The following is a 23396-nucleotide window of genomic DNA, read 5'->3' as shown; positions in this document are numbered from 1 at the left end:
TGGCATAAACCCGCTTTGGACTTCCCAAATCTTTGTTTCTGTTATTTTCATTACCCTACGAATAAGTATTTTTGAATATATTTTACTTACAGTGCTTAATAATATAATGTATAATTATACATAATGTGGAATATTGAAAAATTGAAGTTTTGTTAAATACAAAGTTGAAAAAATATTAATATAAAAACTCTTAAAATTTCACTAATTATAGAAATAAAAAATTAAAGGGGCCATGTCTGGGCCAGATCGAGTCCCCAATTTGGATGTCCAGGTCGGGGCCTGGTCCGGTAGGGCGTTTCATTTACGTTCTGGCGCTAGGCAGATTACCCTATCGGGCCCACATTTTTCCAGATCGGGGCCCGACTGGCGCGACACAAAAATTTCTGCAGGGGATTCTATGCCCTCTTTCATCTCTTTGGTCTAATTATTTTTTTTATATCTTGTGTCGTTTGTCAAAAAATTAACTTTTTATTTTTATTATTTTTACACATAAAACAAAAACTGCGCATCCTATAAAAAATAATTATTAAAAATTTGTATCACGTTTTTGGATAAACAAGCTTTGTCTCATTTTTTTCGTAGTTTGCGTAGGAAGTCCAAAAAAAATTTATTATTCTTTTTTTAATGTTGCTTTTTACAAACAAAAACCACGTATCATATCGAAAAGTTTTTCATTTCTTGCATAATTTGAAGCGTTGTTTGGCTTAAAATGTTCATTTTATTTATTTTTATTTTATTTTGAAAATGCTCTGACTCTGATAATTTTCTTTTCATAGAAAAAAGTTTACTATGAATAACCGTAGATAGAATTTTTAAATCTTAAAAAAATGTGTTGTCAGAAATTTTGAAAATGCGCTCACTTTTTCAATTTTCATCAAAAAATGCTGGTTTATGAACTCCTTTCTTTTTAGGCCTTAAAAAATTGTGACAAAGCCGCATCCAATTATGACAATTATTACAGACAGGCGGGCAGACAGACAAGCAGAAACCTTCGTGAAAATCGGTTTTTCTGACTCAGGGGGTCTCAAAACGTAGAGATTTGATGAAAACCGACAAACTGAAATTTTACATGAAACCAATACCTTCTCATCTGGATGAGAATCTAAAAAAGAATTTGGTAACGATAACAAGTTTAACAGAATGAACTTTTCTACAAGTTAAATGTCTGACATTTAAACGTTGAAATTATTCGAATTGTTTAAATGTTTAACTAGTCAAGCGAAGAGCACTATAGGAATAATATTTTCCTAAAAGTGCAAATTCATTTATAATCTATATACATATGCCGTATTCTTGTGATATAACAGAATTAAAAGATAACGGTTGATGTCCTACGCGCTCTTTAGACAAAAGATATAAAAAAAAAGGTTATGCCGAAAAATATTCAAAATAGAAAACCTCTTTTAGCACGGTCTCTAAAAGCACGTTTGCGGGATTAAGAAGTCAGCCGTACTCAAATGTCCCGACAGATTTTCTCAACTTTGAATAATTTTTCTTTGGGCATAATCCGTAAGTCAATCCTCGAAGAATGTTGGTAACCCGCTGGGTACCAGCAGTTGACTTTTGGCAAAGGAAACGTCACAAAAACAAGTCTGAATAACTCTTGAAGTTTTTTCGTAGATTTGCGTTTTCTCCATTCCTTAGGTGTCACAGAAAACTGATTTCTTCCTATAATATAGTCACACAAACTTCTTTTGGTAGGAATATTAATCCCTTCAAAAACATTAAGTAAAATTAATGACATTAACTTATAAAAGAAGTTTATTGCAAGTTTTATAAAGGAACATTCAAAAACTACCTCACACTACTGGAGAAGTTGTGGAGGGCGGGGGGTAATGCGGACTGTGATATCAAACATGAAAATACAAATGAAAATTACACATGGTCGAAATGCTTAAGGTCATTCCCAAAATCGGCGCTATAAAAGAGTTTCACTGTAATTCGTTGAAAATTTATGTGTATTTTATTCTAAATTTCTATTTTTTGGTAGAAAATTAATATTTCTCATTAAAAAATTAACTACTAGTTAACAGTTGATCTGGATCTATTCGATTTGTAGAGAAAATTAATTGTTTTCAGTTGAATACACAACTATTCAGTTATAAATTCAGTTTTTTATTGAAAATGATATAGTTTTGTAAAAAAATCGCCGCTCTAGATTGAAAATTCAATAAATTCAACTGATTTGTAGAAAATTCGCCCTCTTGGCTACAATATTAACAAATTTTGTTGTCTTTTTTTGCTCTTGCTTGAAAAATCTTTGGCTGAAGTATCAACTATTAGATTTTTTGTTTAGAATGAATGTTTTTCAATTAAAAATATAAATACTTTCTTGAAACTTGAACTGATTTGCTACAAATTAATTTTGTTTAATATTCACAATTTGAATGGAAAATACGTCGTTTGAAGTTGAAAATATAATTATTTTCTTACAAATGTATCGTTTCAGGTGAAAAATATATCATTGAATAATAAATAAATAATGTATCGTTGAAAATTCGTCCTTCTGAATTGAATATGCAATGGTTTTCTAACAAAATCGTCTTCTTAGCTTGAAAATTAAACTGTTTGATTGAAAATGAAACTTTTCTTGGTTGAATTTGAATCTTGTTTGCTTATAAATTCGACCAACTGGTTAAAAATTCATCTCCATAACTTAAAAATGCAACTGTTTAGTTAAAAATGGACATATTCTGTGGAAAAATCATCCCTTTCGCTTGATAGTCCAATAGGGTTGTTTCCAAAGTCAGATATAATTTTCCCAATAAGTGAATATTATAGTATATAAAATTCTAATTCTAGAAAAGCCCATTAAATATTTTTTACATATTGTTTAGTATTTTTAATTTAATGTTGAAATATGAATGTTTTATCACGATGACGATTGGAGGGCCCCTTTGACGTCAAAGGGGTCGGTTTTTCCACCAATCATAGCTCACGTGTCAGTGATTCTTAAATATCTTTTTCTGTGCCGATGTTTTGTTTTGGTTATGTGCACATAGAAAATAGAAGTCACAAAGTATTGTTATGTTTACTGAACAATTCGTAAATATGTAAGATTTAAAAATGTGTTAATAATTGCACTTACTGTTTTCCTTCAACACAATACTGACTCTTAAACCAAATATTACAAAAGGATAACTTTTTTGTCACACAATCCTTAACAAATAAAACTATCAAATACAAACTGTCTGAATTGACAGCAGCTCGAGTAAAAATGCTTCGACTTGAGTTCGACTTGGTTACGTCTTGAGTTTGTCTACAAGACATCGATGTCTGGCTGCGTCTCAAAACTGAGTTGAGAGTTTTACTTGGCTCAAGACGAGCCTTGTCTTGGCTGAGAATATCGAACCTTTTTTGGCTCATAAATTAGATTAAAATTGATGAATACAAAATTTGTAATTATTAAATTAGTTATTTTTAATCTAAAAAATTAGATTCGGTGGGTCTGAACGAGTATAACCCTTAACAATTTTCTTTACAAAAATAAAAGTTCTAACTTTCTAGAAGGATCTCCTATAAGTCGTTAGAAATACGTAAAAACTACAAACAACATTTTCGGTATCATCGTCAAACAAGTAGAATACAAATAACAATCCCTGAATAAGTTCATTCTAATGTATACATTGTATAAAAATATAAAAGATTGTTTAACCACTAACAAAGATTAGCTTTTATGACTGTTAGAAATAACCTTTTTGTTAGGCATGTATAAACTCGAAGTTATGAACCGCACGTGTTGGAGTCATAAAAATACGACTCAAGCGATAAATTTATGTCTTCAAGATATAAAAACTTGTCTCCAAAACATAAATTAAAGTCTGGATCCGTCTCAAAACTGAGACATGCTCAAGTCGAACTTTTCGACTTCAGCATGTCTTGATTCGGGGCAATTCAAGTCGAACACAAGTCGAAGCATTTTTATTCGGGAGACCTGGCCTAAACTCTTTATAATGAGGTTTGCATCATCACATTGATAGATAATTATGAGAACCTCTGAGTCACGTGACACGCAGGTGTCACCAATTTGAATAAGTGTTTGAGCGCTTTCAGTTTTTAATAATTTTTTTTCTGTTGAACGGCGCAGAAGAAAAAAAATTATAACGCACCTTCGATTCAGATTAAAATGATGTATTAAAAAATGATTTTATCTAAAATCGCGAAACAACCTTATTATTTGGTTGTTTAAGCAACATTTTTGTGAATATTTTTTTTTGTTTGTTTAAAACTCAACTGTTTTGTTAAAAGTTGATCTTTTTTAGGTTTATGATTCTACGATTTTTAAAAGTCAAATTTCTTTTCGAAAATCCAACTGTTTGGTTAAAAATTTGTCTTTTTGGACAGAAAATTCATCACTCTGTATTAACAATATTTTTCTGGCGAAAATGAATCTCTTTGAATTGAAAATTCAACTATTTGTTTTAAAATGCCACTGTATGTGGTTGAGGTTTAATCTTTTTCAAGTTTAAACGTCAACTGTTTTTACAAACATTCTATTTTTTAGTTTGGAAACTCAACTAGAACATTAATATATTTTGGTTGATAATTCAACTATTTTGTTGAAACTGCAATATCTTAAGTGTTTCATATTTAATTGAATATTCTATTAATTTAATTTTAAAAAATTTATTGTGCGTTGGGTGGAAATAGTTTTAAAAAAAGTGTAATGTAGGTTTTGAACTGCCCGTTAATTGGTAAATTTATTTAAAAAATTATTACAAAATGTAGCAATAATAATAAAATAATTTGAATACCTCCATATTGAATACCTATAATTGCTTAACCTTCTGATAGTTAGCGCACGACAATAGAAAAGGTGGGAATAACTACCGGGGAATTTTCAAGATAGGTTTTATGAAAATTTCTTATGCTTGGGACCGTAGGTATACGACTTTCATTGTACGACAAATAGAATTTCGGCAAACTAATCCTATTATTGACGCAGTAAATTGGCTTTGAACTAAGATTTAAAATCCCGCAATAAAATTTTACTCTACAGGTGTGTTTCATTGCTTCAGCTGCAGAAAGACTGATTCTGTTTTCAATAATGGGGAAGAAAAGCTTCGTGCCGAGCTCAAGACAATTATTTGAATTTTCGGCATTTTGTAGAATATGAATTGTATATTTAATTTCGAGAAAAGTGTCAGTGAAAAGGCAATGATTTGATATGTACGAGTCACGATGCCCATATTATGTCAAAGAGCGGCGTGGTATAAGTGTCCCTTTTGGAAAAGCAGTTGCGTAATGGACCCACGTCACAATACGACGGCGCTCTTTGATTTCAAAATTCTCACGGCTCCTGCGCGGCACCCTGGCTAGTTTTTTTATTTCTTTTCGGGCAACAGGTCGTATTGGGTCGAGTTGGTGGCATTCCGTTTATTCTTAAAAGATGACTTTTCTATACGTAAAGCGCAAATTTATTGACTTTTTTTAGGATCCATGGAAAATCAAATCTTGCTCTTCAGTTTGGATGGATAATCAAATCAAATTTCTTTTAACTTTATTTCTTCAGAAGAAATTTTATCTATTTCTACAAAAGATATAAAATGTTCCTTATTAAAATGTATATTTTTATTATAAAATGAATAATGAAATTTTATCTGTGCTATGTTATTTATATGAACATTTGAGTTTCTGGAATTGCGAAGGTAAATATGAGTTTCAGCAAAACTGATATTTTCTAAACATGATAATCGAACGCCCGCTGATCGAGTTTTGTGCACAACATGGTTTCTATTTTTTAAAACAAATACAATTCTGGACGCTCATTGTTAGTGATTTTTCCGGCTTGAGCCGTTACAATGCACGATGTCTACAAAAACGACTCGTAATAAATGAGAATTGGAAGTCCGGGTTACATTGTGTATCCCCATCCCCAAACCTTTCTTAGGTAGAAACAGACAGTCTCCTTCCACCCCCTTCTCCAACCCCCTGTAACGGCGTGATTAATGACACGTGTATCTTCCGCACACCCGTCTGCCATTTGTTCGAATAGGAGCGAGCCATATGATGATCCATTAACCCTGAAATGATCTTGGAGAAAACATTTTCCACCAGTTTACAAAAAATCTGCGTCCCCTTCATATTAGCCTATTAGACTATTCGAGGCATTCCATTTCAACTCAACGCACCTTGAATTTCCAACCTTTACCTATCCTTTTCAAGCTTGGCTATTTTGTAGGTTCATAATGACGAAACTTTCTGGGCCACCATTAATAGGCCACCATAATGTATATTGTATGGTCATCGAGATATTGATCATTATAACTCTATATAGAGTTATACAGTAGGGTTGTTTGTTGCATGATTTATAACAATTTCACTTTTCAATCATAAATTACCTTGTCTTTACAATGGACAAATAAAATGTGGTGTTAGTACTTATCACGGCGAAAATTTAAAAATAAATTAGTAATATTTAAAATATTACATAGAACTTCTGTTTTCGAATCGTTTCCACTCATCAGAAAAAAAAAACAAAAGGTTTATTTGAATGACATAATTGGGTAACTTCCGACTCTCAAATACAAAAAATGTGCAGATTTTTCTGATTGCAGTGACTGTATTTGCTTGTCTAAGAATCTATAGATTGTAGAATGAAATAAAAATAACGACTTTACAAAAATTCGTTTCTTCACAGTAAAAATTGGCATCTATTTTTATATTTCAAGTAAAACTTAAAAAACAAATTAATTTTCTTTTGCAATTACCCTATTTGATACAAATTGAACAATATTCTAAGAATTAAAAAAAATATATCTTAACAAAAATAATCTTAAACATATTTTAAACTCAAACCCTCTTATTTTTCATGAAGAAAATATTGGAAAAACTTTTCTTAAATTCCATAATATTATCAATATTTACAAGTAATTTAACATTTTACATCTAAATTGAAAGAGAAAAAAATCAATTTTTCATCAAAGAATGTGGCCTAGAGGAGACTAGAGTTGACATATGTGAAAAAAATTCTTTAAGATTTAGGCATGTGAGAGAATGAAAGAGAACGACTAAAGAAACAAGTGTCTGAAGGTGAAGTAAATGGCAGTGTGGCTAGAAGCAGATCGCGACAAAGATATTTAGAGTGTGTAAATGAGTCCCCAATTCAAAGAGGAATAAGAAGCCATAGAAACACAAGAGCTTGACAAGATGCATGGACGTGAATGAAGCTAGAGAGGAATGCCAGGACAGAAAAATATATCGACAAATAGTTGATAAAAAACAGTGTCAGTTAAGTAAATGTCGCCTGAAACAAATGACCTTGGATACTATAATTGGCTCAGGTGGGGAATCTCACATGACGACTTTGCGAGGCTTTACACTTGGGGTGATTGCTAGAGAGATTGATCAGCAACCTTAGTCGGAACAGTGTTGCTGCACGAAAGTGCTATTTAAATAAGTAACACGGGAATTCTAGATCAATCTAAAAATCTGTACACCATTCCCCACATTACTCCCTTCCTCATCGAGTTAGTCACGCATACCCTGAAAGGGAAATGGCTTAATGATATAACAATAACAATAAAAAATGAATAAATAAAAATTATTTCCATTTTGCAGAGAATTATTCCATAATTTGGTTTGAGTTGAACTACTTAAGCCCTAAAAATGTATAAACTAATTAAATAAAACTATTTGTAAAATTTTTAATTTTAATACCTATCTTTTCATATGAATTTTACATCCTGTAATAATAATATTGATAGTATTTTAAAATTATTTATCTAAAGTCTTTAATATCAACTCTATATTCAAATTTTTCTACATGATATTTTGTCTTTTGACTACATGATTGGAATTTTATGTTAATTAGAAGAATAAATTGTAGTAGTATTGTTGAAAGAAATTGACATACTTCAGGCAATTAAGAAATGTATACAGAATAATTAAGACAGAATAAGTTATTTTTATCATTCTTTTTTAAGCATTCATTTAATATTCTTAGAAAAATATTTTAAAGGAACTTGATTCATATGTACATAAATTAAATTTTAAAAAAGCAAAAAAGTTATTATTTCTTACGTTAAAAAGTTATTAGTACTTTTAGATACGCTTTTTTATCTCCATCACCTCGTCCTTCACAAAATATAGACACGAAGAACATAACATTGCAGTTAAATGTCAAAGCAAAGAATCTGAATTTTTAATCATAAAAAATAACGCTATTCCTGATAACTTAAATCTAGTGGAATATGTGTACTTCGTGTGCCAATAAGCATAGCTGAAAGTCGAAAATAATAAAAATATCGAAATTGACCGTTTTTGGACCATGGCTTTTAGAGAAGGATAGACATTCTGTATAATATTCTAGCGACACCTGAGATGTCTATTTTTTTCCTTTTAGGATCAGAAATTAGAATAAATAAATTACATTGCATGACTAATGTTGTTAAATTTGATAATTGTGAATTTTATGATTAGAACCATTGAAATGGCAAGTTTTAAAATTATAAAGAAGAGTCTAACTCTAATCTAACACATTTGAGAGAATAATTATCAGTTTGCGATTAAACTTTGGGGCTGTACTTGGCCTTGGAAAATCTTATATTCTTATGTGGTACACAAAAATTCTTGAATTAAAATTAACATTTAATATTATAAACGATTATTCGAAGAATTTTTAAATATTCATCTTAAAACTGAAAAAAGTGCCATCTGACAGTCGTTAAGTATTTCCCCCATAAAACTCAGTTTCTCCCGAAACCTCGAAGAAGACAGTCGCAATTTATTTTGATGTGAACAAAAAAAAATTATACATTTTTATTTACGAGTATTTTTAAATGTAAGCACTGCACACAAAAAATTTAATTTATTTTCATATAAGTTTCAGAGCTCGAAACTAAAAAGAGTATCATGGAAATACAGAACTTCATCAAATACGAGTTAGTTTAATCAATTAATATTAAAGTTTGTAGTGAAATAATGAAATTCTAGATTTCAATGTTTAGGTGAATTTGCAATTTTTATGATATTATTGAAAATTGAACTATTTCACTTCTAAGAGGGGGAGAGGTTGTACCATAAATTAAAATACAATAAAACACTTTCAGAAACTAACCAACTATAACTCTCTCGGTTTGAGCTCTACCCCCTCTCCCTAATTACCGAAGTTTTGTGAGATTGACGTTATAACTAGGCTCTCCATCCTACGTCGACTGAGTACTTAATATTGGACATGATTTTTCCTCGCAAAATCAATTTCTCGCATAAAGGTGGTAGTTGGGCGTATAATTCAAATACTGAATAAGACGAACAAAAAATAGAGGGATGAATCATCTTAAGGTAAGATAATTACGAGACACTATGCACGTAATGAAACTAGATATTTTATATTTATCTGAAACAATGAAAAAGGTACGCGAAAGTAGAAGCATAGAATATAGGGGTTGAAAGGCAGATTTGAAATATGGCCAGGGGTATAGATACTGAATCACAGTGTGGTCAAGGAGTCGGGTTGATTACTCATGAAAGAGCGAAGCAGCATCTCAGAGATTAAGAATATGTATCTCACAGATTGCTGGGGGTTAGAATAAAAGTAGGATTCAGAAAATTATTTATCATGGCATGCCACGCTCCAGTTGATAGTGATCCGAGAGAAGTAAAAGACGCCTTCCGGGACCCTTTAAATGATACAATAAGTCCTTGCGTTCGTGGTGAAAGAATCATTCTGCTAGGAGATATGAATTGATAGGTGGGCATCCAAGATCAGTGCACCGAAAGCGTGTTAGGTGATCTTGGGATTCCAATTAAAGATGATAACGTATACAGATTACTTAGCTTCTGCTAAGAAAAAGACAGATTTGAATGGCCAGGAACCAAAAAGGACTAACCCTTATTCAGAAAATTTTGCAGAACGGAAAAACTGTTCACCGAGTACGTATTGGGATAGCCCCTTGAGTAACTTTGTTATTTTATTAAAAATAGTCGAATAGAATGTTTTCACTCTCTAAGAAAAGCGCGACACGTAGGACCTATTGGACAATAAAAAAGTGAAAAAAAATTAATTTTGAAAATTTGGTGGGTTAGCCCCCCATGTTTCCCGACCATTCATTTCTTTAAAATACTTGGTTCAGGGGGTTTTGAGTGCAATAATTAAAAAAATATAAATTCACGTTATAATTTTTAATGCTTTAATCCAAATGAAAGAATTATTTGAAAAAGTACATTTTTAATTTATATCATTTTAAGCAATTTTAGGTTGAAAACATGAAGAAATTTAAACGATTACAAATTTCTTTTCTAAACTGAACTCGTTTGAAATTTGAAGTGCTATAAAATATTTGTGCTACGCTGTCCGAATTTCGGCGGGCCCAGTCCAGCCGCCCTTTTCTAGCTCCCCCTGTGTACGCCGAAAATATTTTTTTCACGCTCGAAGAATTTCAATTAATCTAAAAATGGCCTTCTCAATTATAGAAGTTAAATTATTTGAATTTTAAGTCGGTAAAAATTAATATTTTTTCAATTATTTACACTGTTAGAAAAAAGTCGCTGAATCACACCGATAAGTGCATGTTCTTCGCTCTGCAACTGAAGCGTGTTACCCGACATCTCTATAGGTGCAAAGTTCGGTGTCGAACGTGAGAGCGTACCTTTTTTATCTCAACCAGTGCGATTATTGACAGTTCTTACATCATTCTGGTGTTACATGTTGCGTATGCCAGCCTCGTTTAGAGCCGAAAATGCACGAGCAAGAACTGAATTTTCCAGGGTGTCAAGAGAATGAAAGTTCATGCATCACATTTTGTTCAAGTTTATGTTGGTTTACAAAATGTGCTTTCAAATTTGCGTAAGTTTAACAGAAATTGCGGAATTTTGAAACGATTTGAAAATAAATAAAACTTGTGAAGATTTTTTTTGTTTAATTTTGTAAGGTTTCGCGGAAATGAAAAAAATTCCTTTAGGTTCCTAGCAATAATCAAAGTAAATTTTTTATTGCCAAAAATTAATTTCCGAAGATTATTTTAAAACATTTCAAAACATTAAAAAAGATTTTAAAAAATTATCAAAGTATCTAAAAAAGTTTAAAGGCAATTTTTTTGCATTTGACAGAATTTAAAAAATTCAAAAAGAAGATACATCCCTGTATGCTTAAATATATAATTTGTTTACAATAAATAAATAAAATAAATAAATAAAGTCGATAAACGAAGGACTTTTATACTTTTTGTTTGCGAAAAAGAGATTCCTAAATTCTCAAGTGTGAATAGTAAGGGAACTGACGTCAATTTAACATTCATAATTAATGAAAGATTTTCATTTTTCCCTTAAGTATAATAGACTTATTATTAAATAAAAATGTTGTGAAAATTTTTCTTTGAAGGTGGTGTGGAAAGGAGTTTTATTAAAAAATGTGTGGGATTTTTTAACACACAACTGCATGAATTTCTGTCCTTTCTTATTTTTATTTTTAAGTGCATATTAATATGCTTTAATGTTTAGGGCAAAATCATGTGCTGAAAAACGATAAAAGAAATATATATTTCTGAAACTAGTCCATAAGGTTAAAGCCAAATATGTACAACCGTTTTTTAACATTTTTGGAAATTTTTTTGTATAATTTGAAAGGCGATTTTATATAGTGATTTACTAACTAATGATTATTTTTCATTTTTAAAATTAATGTATACAGAGAATAGTTTTTATATGAAATTTTACGACGGTTTTTTGTACCATGTTAGATCCTAAATTCATTTATCAATTATTCACAATTACAATTATTTTACAATGGAAATCTAATTGTAAAACCTAAATTTTGTAATATTGACATAAGTATCTTAAGACATTAAATGTTTCATAAAGTTTTCATATATTAAGAATTTTTGAAGTTAAAAATTTCACGATTTTGTTAAACTTTCTTTTTAAATTATTTTTGCAGTTGAAAATGCATCCTTTTCTAATAGAAAATGATTCTTCTTATTTAAAAATTGATTTTTTGGGTCATCATTCAAAATGTATGTTGAAAATTCGCTTTTTTTAGTTAAAAAATAATTTTCTTATACTGAAAATTTAACTGTATCATTTTTAGTTCAAAATTTTTTTATTTGAAAATTTAACAGTTTTGTTGAAAATATGTTGTTTTATTTTTGCTGGAAAATTGACTTTTCTCAATTAAAAATTAATCATTTTTGGAAGAAAATTATTCTTCTTATTAGAAATTCTTCTATTTTAATTAAAAATTAATTTCTTTGCTTGAAAATGCATTCTTGTTTTTTTTTTATAAAATTATATATAACATGGTAAAATTACAAAAATTTTCTACATGCCCTTTTACACCCCTTTTAAAATTTTTCCTAAATAATAAAAAAAAAATTTTGTTCTTTTTTCAATTTTCTTTCAGAATTCATTCCATTCCATTGTTAGTAAAAAATGTTTTCTTTTTAAATTGAAAATCCAACTATATGTTTAAAAATTTAATTATTCTGTTGTACATTCAATTTTTAAATTCTCATCAGAGAAGGTTTACACATTTGTGTAAAATTTGACCCCCCCTCCACCCACAGATTTTTCAAATGTCCATGCTTTTGAGACTCCCTGAATCCGAAAAACAGGTTTTTACGAATGCGTCTGTCTGTATGTCTGTATGTCTGTCTGCATGTATGTCTATCTGTCCATGAACACGATGACTTTTGAAGAAATTAATCTATTAGATAGGCCTTTGGTACACTCGTTTAATGTCCTAAACTAAAGGTTCGTTAGCCCGCCATTTTGGATACAAATTGAAAAAGTGGGCACATTTGGAATATTTTTTAAACCACTTTTTCAAAAATTAAAAAATTCTCTGTACGGTTATTCATAGTATTCAAAAATTCGAACAATTTATCCAAATGGCTTTTTTCATAATATCAAAAATTACCAGAGTTATATCATTTACAAAATACCAAAAAACACACGAAAATGAACATTTTAGACCAAATAACTCACGATATGAAAAAAAGTCAAGAGAAGAAACATATTGCTTTTCGAATGCCCTACAAGATTATCATAACAACTTTTTGAATTTTTTCGAAAAATTGATAATTCAAATTTTGATCAAACGAAAAGTAATAAAAAATTGTATTTTGTTGTCAAACCATGCGAGGTAGGAAAAAAATTATGAGACAAACATTATGCACCCAAAAAATATCTACAAATTTGTTATTAATCACTTTTTTATAGGACATGTAGTTTTTGTTTTATTTGTAAAAAAAATAGTGAAAATACAAAACTTACATTTTTCGACACATGACACAAGCTAAGAAAAAATAAATAGATAACATTTTTTTACCGAAAATAGAGAACAACAATTTTTATTAATGTTTGTTTTTTATATGATTGGTAATTTCTATTTTAATCGTGAATAACAACATTAAAAAAAAATTACATTTTTGGTAAAATAACACAAAATATAGGAGAAAGGCCAAAAAAATCTAAAATTTAAAAAAAAATAATTTCTTGATAAAACGCGTGGTTTTTGTATTAATCGTAAAAAATAACCTGACATGACACAAGCTAAGAAAAAATAAATAGATAACATTTTTTTACCGAAAATAGAGAACAACAATTTTTATTAATGTTTGTTTTTTATATGATTGGTAATTTCTATTTTAATCGTGAATAACAACATTAAAAATAAAAAATTACATTTTTGGTAAAATAACACAAAATATAGGAGAAACCCCAAAAAAAGCTAAAATTTTTTAAAAAATAATTTCTTGATAAAACGCGTGGTTTTTGTATTAATCGTAAAAAATAACATTTTAAATAATGAAATTGACTGTTTGGAGAAACGGCAAAAGATAAATTAAAATATTCATAAGGGTGTTTGTTCCAAAAAGTAGCTACAAAATTCCCTTCACCTATTTTTATGCATACGACTGGCTGTTTTTTTTTAACTTTTTAAATTTAAAACATGAAAAATAAACAAAAATTATGATTCCAAGTATTAAAAGCGCACTTCCTAAATCAAGGAATTTGATACGCAACTATTCTTTAAAAAATTAAAAACGTAGAAGCCGAATAGTTTTAAGATAATATCTTATAAAATAAATATAATATTTGAAAAAAGACTGAAATGTACCATTTTCAATTAGTTAAAAAAAATTTAATATAACATTTCCAAAACAAACTTATTTAAACCAAACACTTTCAAAATAAATCAGGTCAACGTTTTGTACAATCATAATTCAATAATTTAAAAAATGAGTTAGAAATTAATTAGGGTAAAATTGAAGAAACTTCAAAAGAATTTGATTAAATGCCTCAAAATTTAGGGTGAGTTTTAAAGACTTCAAGATGAATGAAAAAAAAAACATTTGAAAACTTTATCGAAAGAATAGAATTGAATAAATTTTGAAGAATATAAAAAATTTAGGATAAACTAATAATAATTTAGGGTGAATTCAAAATGAGTTGCAAAAAATATTTTCAAATTTCTTTTAATGGGACAAAGAAAAGTCGTTTGTTTTAATACCAATGCAAGTTACGAATTATAATAATATCCATGTATGGGAATGGTATAAAATTGCAGGGATAAACTCGAGTGCGAAGCACGAGATACGTGATGAGAATGTCTTCGTTAAAGCCGAAGAAGCTTTAACAAAAGAGAATTCACAATAATTAAAATAATGATGTCGATACTTTTACCTTTATTTTTAAATAGTCTTTGCAGCAAAGTAGAGCGTGTAGCGCAAGGTAAACACATTATCGAGCGCGAAGCGCGAGAAACAACAGTCACGCGCTAGCGCGCGATGAGAATGTGCCCGCGCTGCGGGCACATTTTTTTAATTCAAAATATTTTGTAGTTGAAAAATTCATTTTTTACATAGAAAATTAAACTATTTTGCAGAAAATTAAATTTTTTAGCTGAAAATGTAACTATTCTATTTTTGGTTAAATACTTATTTTCTAGTTTAGTATTCATTTTTAAAGTTGAAAATTTAAGGATTTTGTCAGATTTTTTTAGTTGTAAATCCATCTTTTTTTAATAGGAAATGATTGTTTTCGTTTAAAAATTGATTTTTTGGTTGATAATTCAAGTGCTTTGTAGAAAATTCGATTTTTTTTAGTTAAAAAATATTTTCTTATACTGAACATTGACCATTCTCAATTAAAAATGAATCTTTTTTCGTATAAATGTATTCTTCTTGTTTAAAAATTCATTTCTTTGGTTGAAAATGCATGTTTTGATCAAAATTATTTTCTGTATGTATAAAATGGTTGAAAGTTCATGTAGTTTTTTGGAAATTAAACTAATTTGATGAAAATTTGTTGGTTGTAAATTTATTTTTTTAAATGATAATGTAACCGTTTTCGTTGAAAATTTATCTATTTTGTTGAAAATTCGTTTTTTTTGTTGTTGTTTAAAAATTGATTTATAAAATTTTAAACTTCTGTTTTCTGTAGGAAATTATTGGTTTGAAAATTAAATTATTTGTTTGAAAATTCCATTTTCTGTTTGAAAATTTAAATATTTTTTGAAACCTTGACTTTTTGGGTTTAATAATTGTTTTTAACTGAAAATGTAACTATTCAATTTTTCCTTGAAACATTATTTTTCATTTAAAATTCAACTATGGTTGAAAATTCATGTATTTTATTGCAATTTTTTTCTTTTTTGGAAGAAGACTTTTTGTACGTAAATTCATTTCTTTGGTTGAAAATTAGACTATTTTGTTGTAGCTTTGATTGTTTTTTTTATTCAAAATTAATTTTTTTAAATGAAAATTTAATTGTTCCTTTTTTTGTTAAAAGTAAATCTTTTTTATTAAAAATTAATTTTTTTTTGTTGAAAATTTCATTTTTTATCTGAAAATTTAACGAGTCCATTTTTGGTTTAATGCTTTTTGTGTCAGTTCGAAATTCGTTTCCAAAGATAAAAATTAAACAATTTTAATGACATTTCTTTTTCTTGAAAAATTATCTTTTTAATTAGAAATTTATCTTCTGACTTCTTTAGCTCGCACAAGCATACACAAGTTAACTGCGCATTTGCGCGAAAAGTAACTTATCGGTGTTAGTTTTCGCACCTTATAGTGTCGATTGTTTGTTTATACCACTCTAACCTCAAAATCTCAACTTTAACAAGATTTTTTGCCTTTCGTGGTATTAAATACTGCTCGATATTTGTGTGGGAGGTGATTTTTAGCGAATAACACTTATCTCTTTTGCGAAATGTACTATTCTCGCTCCGCCTTAGTGTTTGATTTCACACTTTCCATTGAAACTTTAAGTTTGTATTCAGACTTTCACATCTCCTCGGTGTGATTCGTTAGTATTTTGAACACTGGGAAGTTGAGAGTTCGTAAATTTACCATCTTTACACTGGAGAAGTGTATTTTAGTAGAAGAAATGCTTTTTCGCACCAAAATATCACACCGTATCATTGCAACTTCGCACTTTGGTGTGACGTTGTACGAATTTTTTCTAACAGTGTATAGATCAAAGTTTGTTTTTGTTTTAAAAGCTTGTTGAATATTTTCTTAAACGAATTTTTTCAAACTAAAAAAATAACCATCTCAAGAATCTTCAGCATTTTTTATTATTATCTTGGAATCTTTCAAAATCGTTAAAATTGTTTTGAACAATTTTTAATTATGTTTGAAATTTTTCAAATCATCGAAATGTCTTTTAACATTATTCTCACTTTTCCTAGAATTTAAAAAAAATCCTACAAAATTAAAAAAAAAATTGCTTTAAAATCTTGTAAATTCTTTTTTTTAATCTTTTAAAAGTTTTTTTCTTTTCAAAACTTTTAAATTTCTCCTAAACTTACTCGAATTATTAAAATTAATGATTTTTCAATTGTTATTCGTAGATCAAAAATACACTATTGATTTTGCAAACAAAAAGTGAAAAAATAGAACTGAAATTGTAACGTTTAAAAAGTTTAAACTTAGCCCTTTGAAATTTTAATGATTCAGGGTTTACTTATACTTAAAAAAACTCAGCCTTAAATTATTTAGTTTTTAATTATGAATCAAATTATTATAAAATTGAAAATAGTTGAAAATTTTTCAACTGGACGTTTACATTTGTTTAAGTACTGTCTATCTAATTGAAACCATTAAATTTTTTAAATTAAATTATTTCAATTGTCTAATTTTGATACATTCAGAATCACCTTGTAAAAGCAACTATTGTTCAATTTTTACTACTCGAAATTCAGTTCAGTTTTGAAAATCATTAATTAATTTAAATTTACAGTTCATAAAATGAAAAATGTTTAAAGTAAATCTTTTTATAAGTGTTCATTGTAAACTTAATATGGTTTCATAATTGAATAAGTTAAAAATTAAAGATAAAATTTAAAAAATTTTCGATCGAATTGATTTTAAATCGCAGCGCGATATGAAATTTATGATATTTTAAGTGACTGGACACATTTTTTTCTAAAAATTGGTAAAACTCCCGCTTGAAAAATAAAATTCACTGTTCATAAATTATTGCGACCGTCAGTAAAAATATTAGCCACATAACCAAAAATTAATATAAAATTCACTACATCATTTCGCGGTTTCGCGGTCTAGCTGCCATCCTGAATACTGTCTACCTTCTGATGGAATGATAACAATTAAATTTATTGGAAAAGGAATAAAAACCATGTTTAAAATTGCTATAACGTAGGGGTTTAAAACAAAAATACTTTAAAAAACTGGAAAAGTCCTTAGATAAATATGTGACTGATGTTCGACTCCCTTTAAGGAGATTAGACCGAGGATTCATTGAAGCTAGTCCCATAATCGAGATATATACACCTGATCCACGATCAGGTTCCCGTGGTGAAGGACCTCTGAGTCTCTTTTGATGCACTTGTATATGCAGGTGGCAAATTCGACCTCCAGCACTCGTAAAGAAATGGATGGATCGCCTCGTGGTGGTACTAATACGAACCCGAACGAACATTTCCAGAAAAAACTATAAAAATCGAGTGAGTTACTGCCCTGTCTTGGAAACCATCGTGTTTTTCGAATTGACTTCGAGGAGGCAATATGGTGTTTATATAGTTGTACGCATGCACGCATATACAGATATATATATATATATATATATATATATATATATATATTCACTAGTGCTAGCGGACTATTTTAAAGAGAGGCCCAGAAAGTCCCGAAACATTCTGGGGGGAGCTAGTATTCTTCGTATTTCACTTTAAGCTATTCTATAATGACAGCCTGTTTGGAAGATTCTTGTGGTTTACCGAATGTTTCTGATCCATGAATTTCAAAAATGTGGAATTTAATTAATAAGCAACAGCTGCGAGGCGTTTTATGATTTTCGGGGAAAGGGATTCTGGACATGATGACTAAATTTCGACGATGAGGAGCTGTCAGTCTCTTTTCGCATTATGCTTTGATGTAAAGACAAGTTGACAACAATATTGATTATATGCTATGTTTAAAGAAATTTAAGTTTTTCGAGTTTTTTTTCTGGAATTTTTATATAAATTTATTTCTTCACTTACTTAATTTTTAAGTTTGAATTAGGAGTATACAAATCTGTGTAAGAATAATTGCGTGCGATATTTTTTAAAAAATTCGATCCGGTTAAATCAAACCAATTAAATAGGCTAAGTACTTTTGTAAATCTTCTTTATTTGAATTTAAAAGTGCCTACCTAAAGTTTTTCAAGGAATGTTGCATTTTTTTAAATTGTCAATAATGTTTTCCAAACAAAAAAGGTGTTAATTTTTCGTAATTTTTATTTTGGCAGATATTGATAATAGTAGAAAGCACTTAATTAGGAAATAGGTTTGGAATTCAGAATGCACATTTTTTATTAGGTTATATTATTAATACCACCGAAAACATCTACAATACAAAAAACTTCGCCAAGTATAAATGTATCGGTACAGTCAACATAGTTTATGGAATCAAACTTTATCAGGGCATTCTTAAAAATATGTAATTTTTTAAATGTATTAAATGCATATAATGACAGAAATTTTGAGAATGTATTAGAAGGGAAAAATTGACGAGATTTTTGTCATCAATGAAAATAAAAAAGAGAAAATTGGCAACATTATTAACATTAATCAAATTAAAAAAAATAAAATCTCTCTAAGTTTTCATTTTTTGCACTTTTAATATACTACCAAAAACTTCTATCATTTTCACTTACTTGATAATCCAATACTTTTTATTATTGATTTATTATTATTGATTCCAAAAAACTTGATACAAATCGGCGAAGAATTGGTTGAGATATCCGAAAATATTGAGAAGTAGTATTTAAAGGTGTTTAGTATTAAAAGCAACATTAAGGCTGGTTTTGTAAAACTTGGACGATGATAAAAAATCAAATTTTCAATTAGAAAAAATTTTTTAATTTATTTTCCACTCAAAAACTTGTCAGCCATCATCAGCTGCTTAGATTGAGGCGATGTTCACAGTTGGGCCCTTACGGCATGCTAATGAACAAAAATTAAAAAATGACATCATAAAAAAAACGTTTCTCATTTCCGAAAATTTCTTGGTTGAGCCTTTATCGAATGCTATCTTTTAAATATTTTTCTAGGATCGTAAAACAGGTTTGACATATTTAACTTTTTGAAAATGTTTGCATATGACTCAAAAAAAAATTGATTTTGGCACTTTTTGAAAAAATTGGTTTGACATTTTTTATTATTGCCTGGTCGCGAAAAAACGACTGTATAAAAAATGAGCCATAATTTTTAAAACAATTTAAAATTTGCAAACCTAAAAGACGCATTTTCATAAATATTTTTATTCATGTTACAGATATATGATTAGTTACAAAAAATACTTAAAATAACTTAAAAGCTTCAAATAAAGTAGGAAGGTCTGCTTTGCACTTGTAGCAAAATCACAGGTGGACTCTGCCCAACAGGAAGACTTATACACAAAAAAAGAAGTGTCTTCCATCCCGGATCAGACAAGTCACGACAGAACCCAATAGCCTAAGCCCCCGAAATCCTCAAATAGGCTCAAAAGGTCCCTGACCAAAGAGAACATACTCGACAATAGTCCCTACAATAACGATAGTCTTCGGAACTAATGGCGCAGGATTTTGCAGTTTTCACACGCTCTTCTATAGAGTGTACCTTACACCCACGTGACGTAAGGTGCAGGTAATTTTGTAAGGAAAGAAGGGTATTTAGGATCTTTTCATATGAGGAAAAATTTGAGCTCATGAGGAAAAGATTAGCCAGGTTCGAGTCTAGTAAAAATACTCTCAAGTGTCTACTCCTGCTCATCTGTTGTCCGTTTGCTACTGGGTACTGGCTACTGGGTTTGTGGATTTCAAGGGTTTTGCATTTAAGATAATCGCGTTAGGATCACAAGCAGCTAAACAAGAGATTACTCTTGTAATAGTGTACGAGTACAAAAGCACCAGCTTGTTAAAACAAGCAGAGCTTGACGAAGGACCAATTTGTCAATTTTTCGAGGAACCCTGTGTTTTGGGAAGATAGTTGTCTTAGCTTAGGTCTCATGTTTAGTGTTGTAGACATAAAATAAACTCTTTCATGTCAAAAAGCATTTTTCCTAAGACAAATTAATTTTTATTTTAAATAACCGTTGTGGCTTAATGTCTTCAAATTTCTAAATCAAATTACTTATGTTCATTTATATCAATCAGTTTTTCTCCTCACTGAAAAAAATAATGGCTGGATGAATTAAATGAATAATAATTCATTTTTTTAACTTTGTTAAAGACACCTCTCATTATTAAATGCTTTAAAGTTAAAATGACTATACTCTAACTTTTGAAACTTTTCTTCAACCAATTACAATCTCCTGGTTGAACGGCTAGATCGTAAATATCGAGTTTCTTCCTCGATTGAGGAATCGATTTGTGGAAAAGATTTCGCTATGGAAAAAATGGGTCCGTAATAGTCGTTCGTTAAATTGACAGTTTATCTTGGATGCGGCTCTTTTGCAGTGTAGTCATCGTTCGCCACCGGTAGAAACGAAGAGGTCTAAGGAAACAAATGATCTCTTCTGGTAGTGGGATGCTGGATGCTGAGAGAGGAATGGATGAAATATCTTCTGAGGACCGGGTGTAGTCATTCGGGGGTGTATCCAATCGACCACTGAACATGAAGGTTGTAGCATTTCTAGAATCTGGCAAGAAGCAAGAAAAGCTTTGTATAGCTAGGCCTCGTATGTAGAGGCCTATTGCCTTTTCTTGCCACGCGTATTCGGAGACATTCAGGCGCGCTGGACCGATGCAAATCGGAAGGCAGGTCAGGTACGTAACTCGATTTCTTTTTGCACGAGAGAGCAAAAAGAGAGAGATCAATACTCAAAATCCGGAGACTTGCGAAGTTCAATGAATCTTGAGGCTGTGACAAATTTATTCTGGGAATTGGCAAACTTTAGTTCTCATCGCTTTGATTTGGGGGAGGAGAAGCATTTATCGATTTCAATCCGTTCATGTTTTTATCCGATTCAAATTGTTAATCCCTTAAGATTTAGAGTGGAAATCTCTCACAAAAATATACTGGTGAACATAAGCATGACCTACATCTTCAAAAAATAAGTTTGAGCTGAATTCGAATCAGAACCCCTTTTTTTCTAACACGTCCGGTTTTCAAGATTGCTTTGAGTCAATATCAAAATTTGTTGTTGTTAAAAATTCACATGTCTCACTATAAGCGTGGATATAACTTTTTTTCATAAAAGGGCTTCTTATTTTATTCCGTTTCGATTTTGTCCACTAAATTCAATGACAGAGAAAAATAAAAAAAGATGCGAATTTGCTGAAATTTACCCGAATTCTCTTAAATCCTCGAAAACCCATTCAGAAATTTGCTTTAATTGGAGCTCGTGGCAAGTCACATCGGAGACGTCTTCCTGCGTCAAGGACATCACTTTCGAAAGACAATGTCATTCCAGGAAATATCTTCTCAAGATAAATTCTACCGTTTGGAGACAAACTGGGACATTTCTAACTTACCAAAGGAAAAGACTTCCTCGAATACGGCTTCCCAGATTGAAAAAAACATGTGATTTTCCCCCACATCATTAAATGGCCTTCTCGGGAAAAATATTCTCGTAGGAAATCACTTCTCAACTTAAAAAATATATGTGATGTACATAGAACTATCATTTGACAGGTCTTCTTGGGAAAACATTTCTCACGGTTGGAAAGTAGAAGGTATGGAAAGTGTGGTTTTTGGAATCTTTTTCAAGTCGGGAATTAATTTACCCTGCAGACTTGTCCCGGGAAACCCAGTATGTACCAAGTGATATCTCAAAGCAAATTATCATTTTTTAAGTTTTAAAGTGATCTTGTGGAATGACGTTTCCTGGGAAGACTTGTCCCGGTAAGACTTATTTGGTGTAACTTACCTTGATCCACCTGGGATTGGCACAGAAAAAGCTTGTAGTAAGAAGCATTGCTGGTAATGGGCGAAGTGGGATAACCGCCAGCAGGGTAACTGTGTCTGGCGTAAACTCACCATGGCGACTTGCAGATATCTCTGGGGCGTCAACTACCTAAATGATTACATTTTTTAATAAAAACTTTTAAAATAAAATAATTTTATAGTCAAGTATGCGAAATTGCAAAAGTTATTAAAAAATTAAACGAAAATGGCGGAGAAAGGAATGTCCACATGAGCTCCCATAGAAGCAGTATTAGGCAATATTAGGCATTCCAATTGGAAGCGGTTCTGTAATACGTTTTTATGCATATAAGATTTTATATGCAAATATGATATATTAACATTTATGATATATATATATATATATATATATATATATATAAACTGCTGTTATATGGGGTTTCTTGTGTATAAGGTATAGAGCCAGGGCGAGTAAAAATACTAAAAATAATAGAATCATTTGAGCTGACCCAAAAGCGTTGTGGTTGGGCATTCGAAATAAGGGCGCACTCCCATGGGTACAGCTTCTCAGTGGGGAAAAAATACATTTTTTTGTTAAAAATACGATTCCAGCTGAATCTGTGGACCGATTTGAATGTTTTTTTTAACTGATAAAATTTCAGGATAGTTGTGAAGCCTGATTTTTAAATTAGTTTTTTAATTTTTTTATATATAAATAAATATGACGAAAAAAATTACCATTTTTTTTTATTTGACATTCCCGGTTTTTTTATTACACTATTAAGCCATTTCCCTTTCGGGGTAGGCGTGACTCACTCGGTAGGGGAAAGGGGTAGTGTGTGGAAGGGATAGAAATTTTTCAGATTGATCCAGAATTCTCGTGCTATTTAAGTAAATAACACGTTCGTTCCACAACACTACTCCGACCCAGGTTGCTGATCAATCTCTCCAGCAATCACCCCAAGCGAAGAACCTCACGAAGTCGTTATGTAAGGTTCCCCACTTTGGTCCATTAGTGGCCAAGGTCTTTTGTTTCAGGCTTCATTCACTCTACTGACACTCTTTTTATTAACTATTTGCCGCCATACTTTCCTGTCCTGGCATACTT

This window comes from Belonocnema kinseyi, chromosome 6 (genome assembly GCF_010883055.1).
Source record: "Belonocnema kinseyi isolate 2016_QV_RU_SX_M_011 chromosome 6, B_treatae_v1, whole genome shotgun sequence".
In the NCBI taxonomy this organism is placed as follows: Eukaryota; Metazoa; Arthropoda; class Insecta; order Hymenoptera; family Cynipidae; genus Belonocnema; species Belonocnema kinseyi.
The sequence above is the reverse complement of the archived record's forward strand: the minus strand, read 5'-3'. Positions refer to the sequence as shown.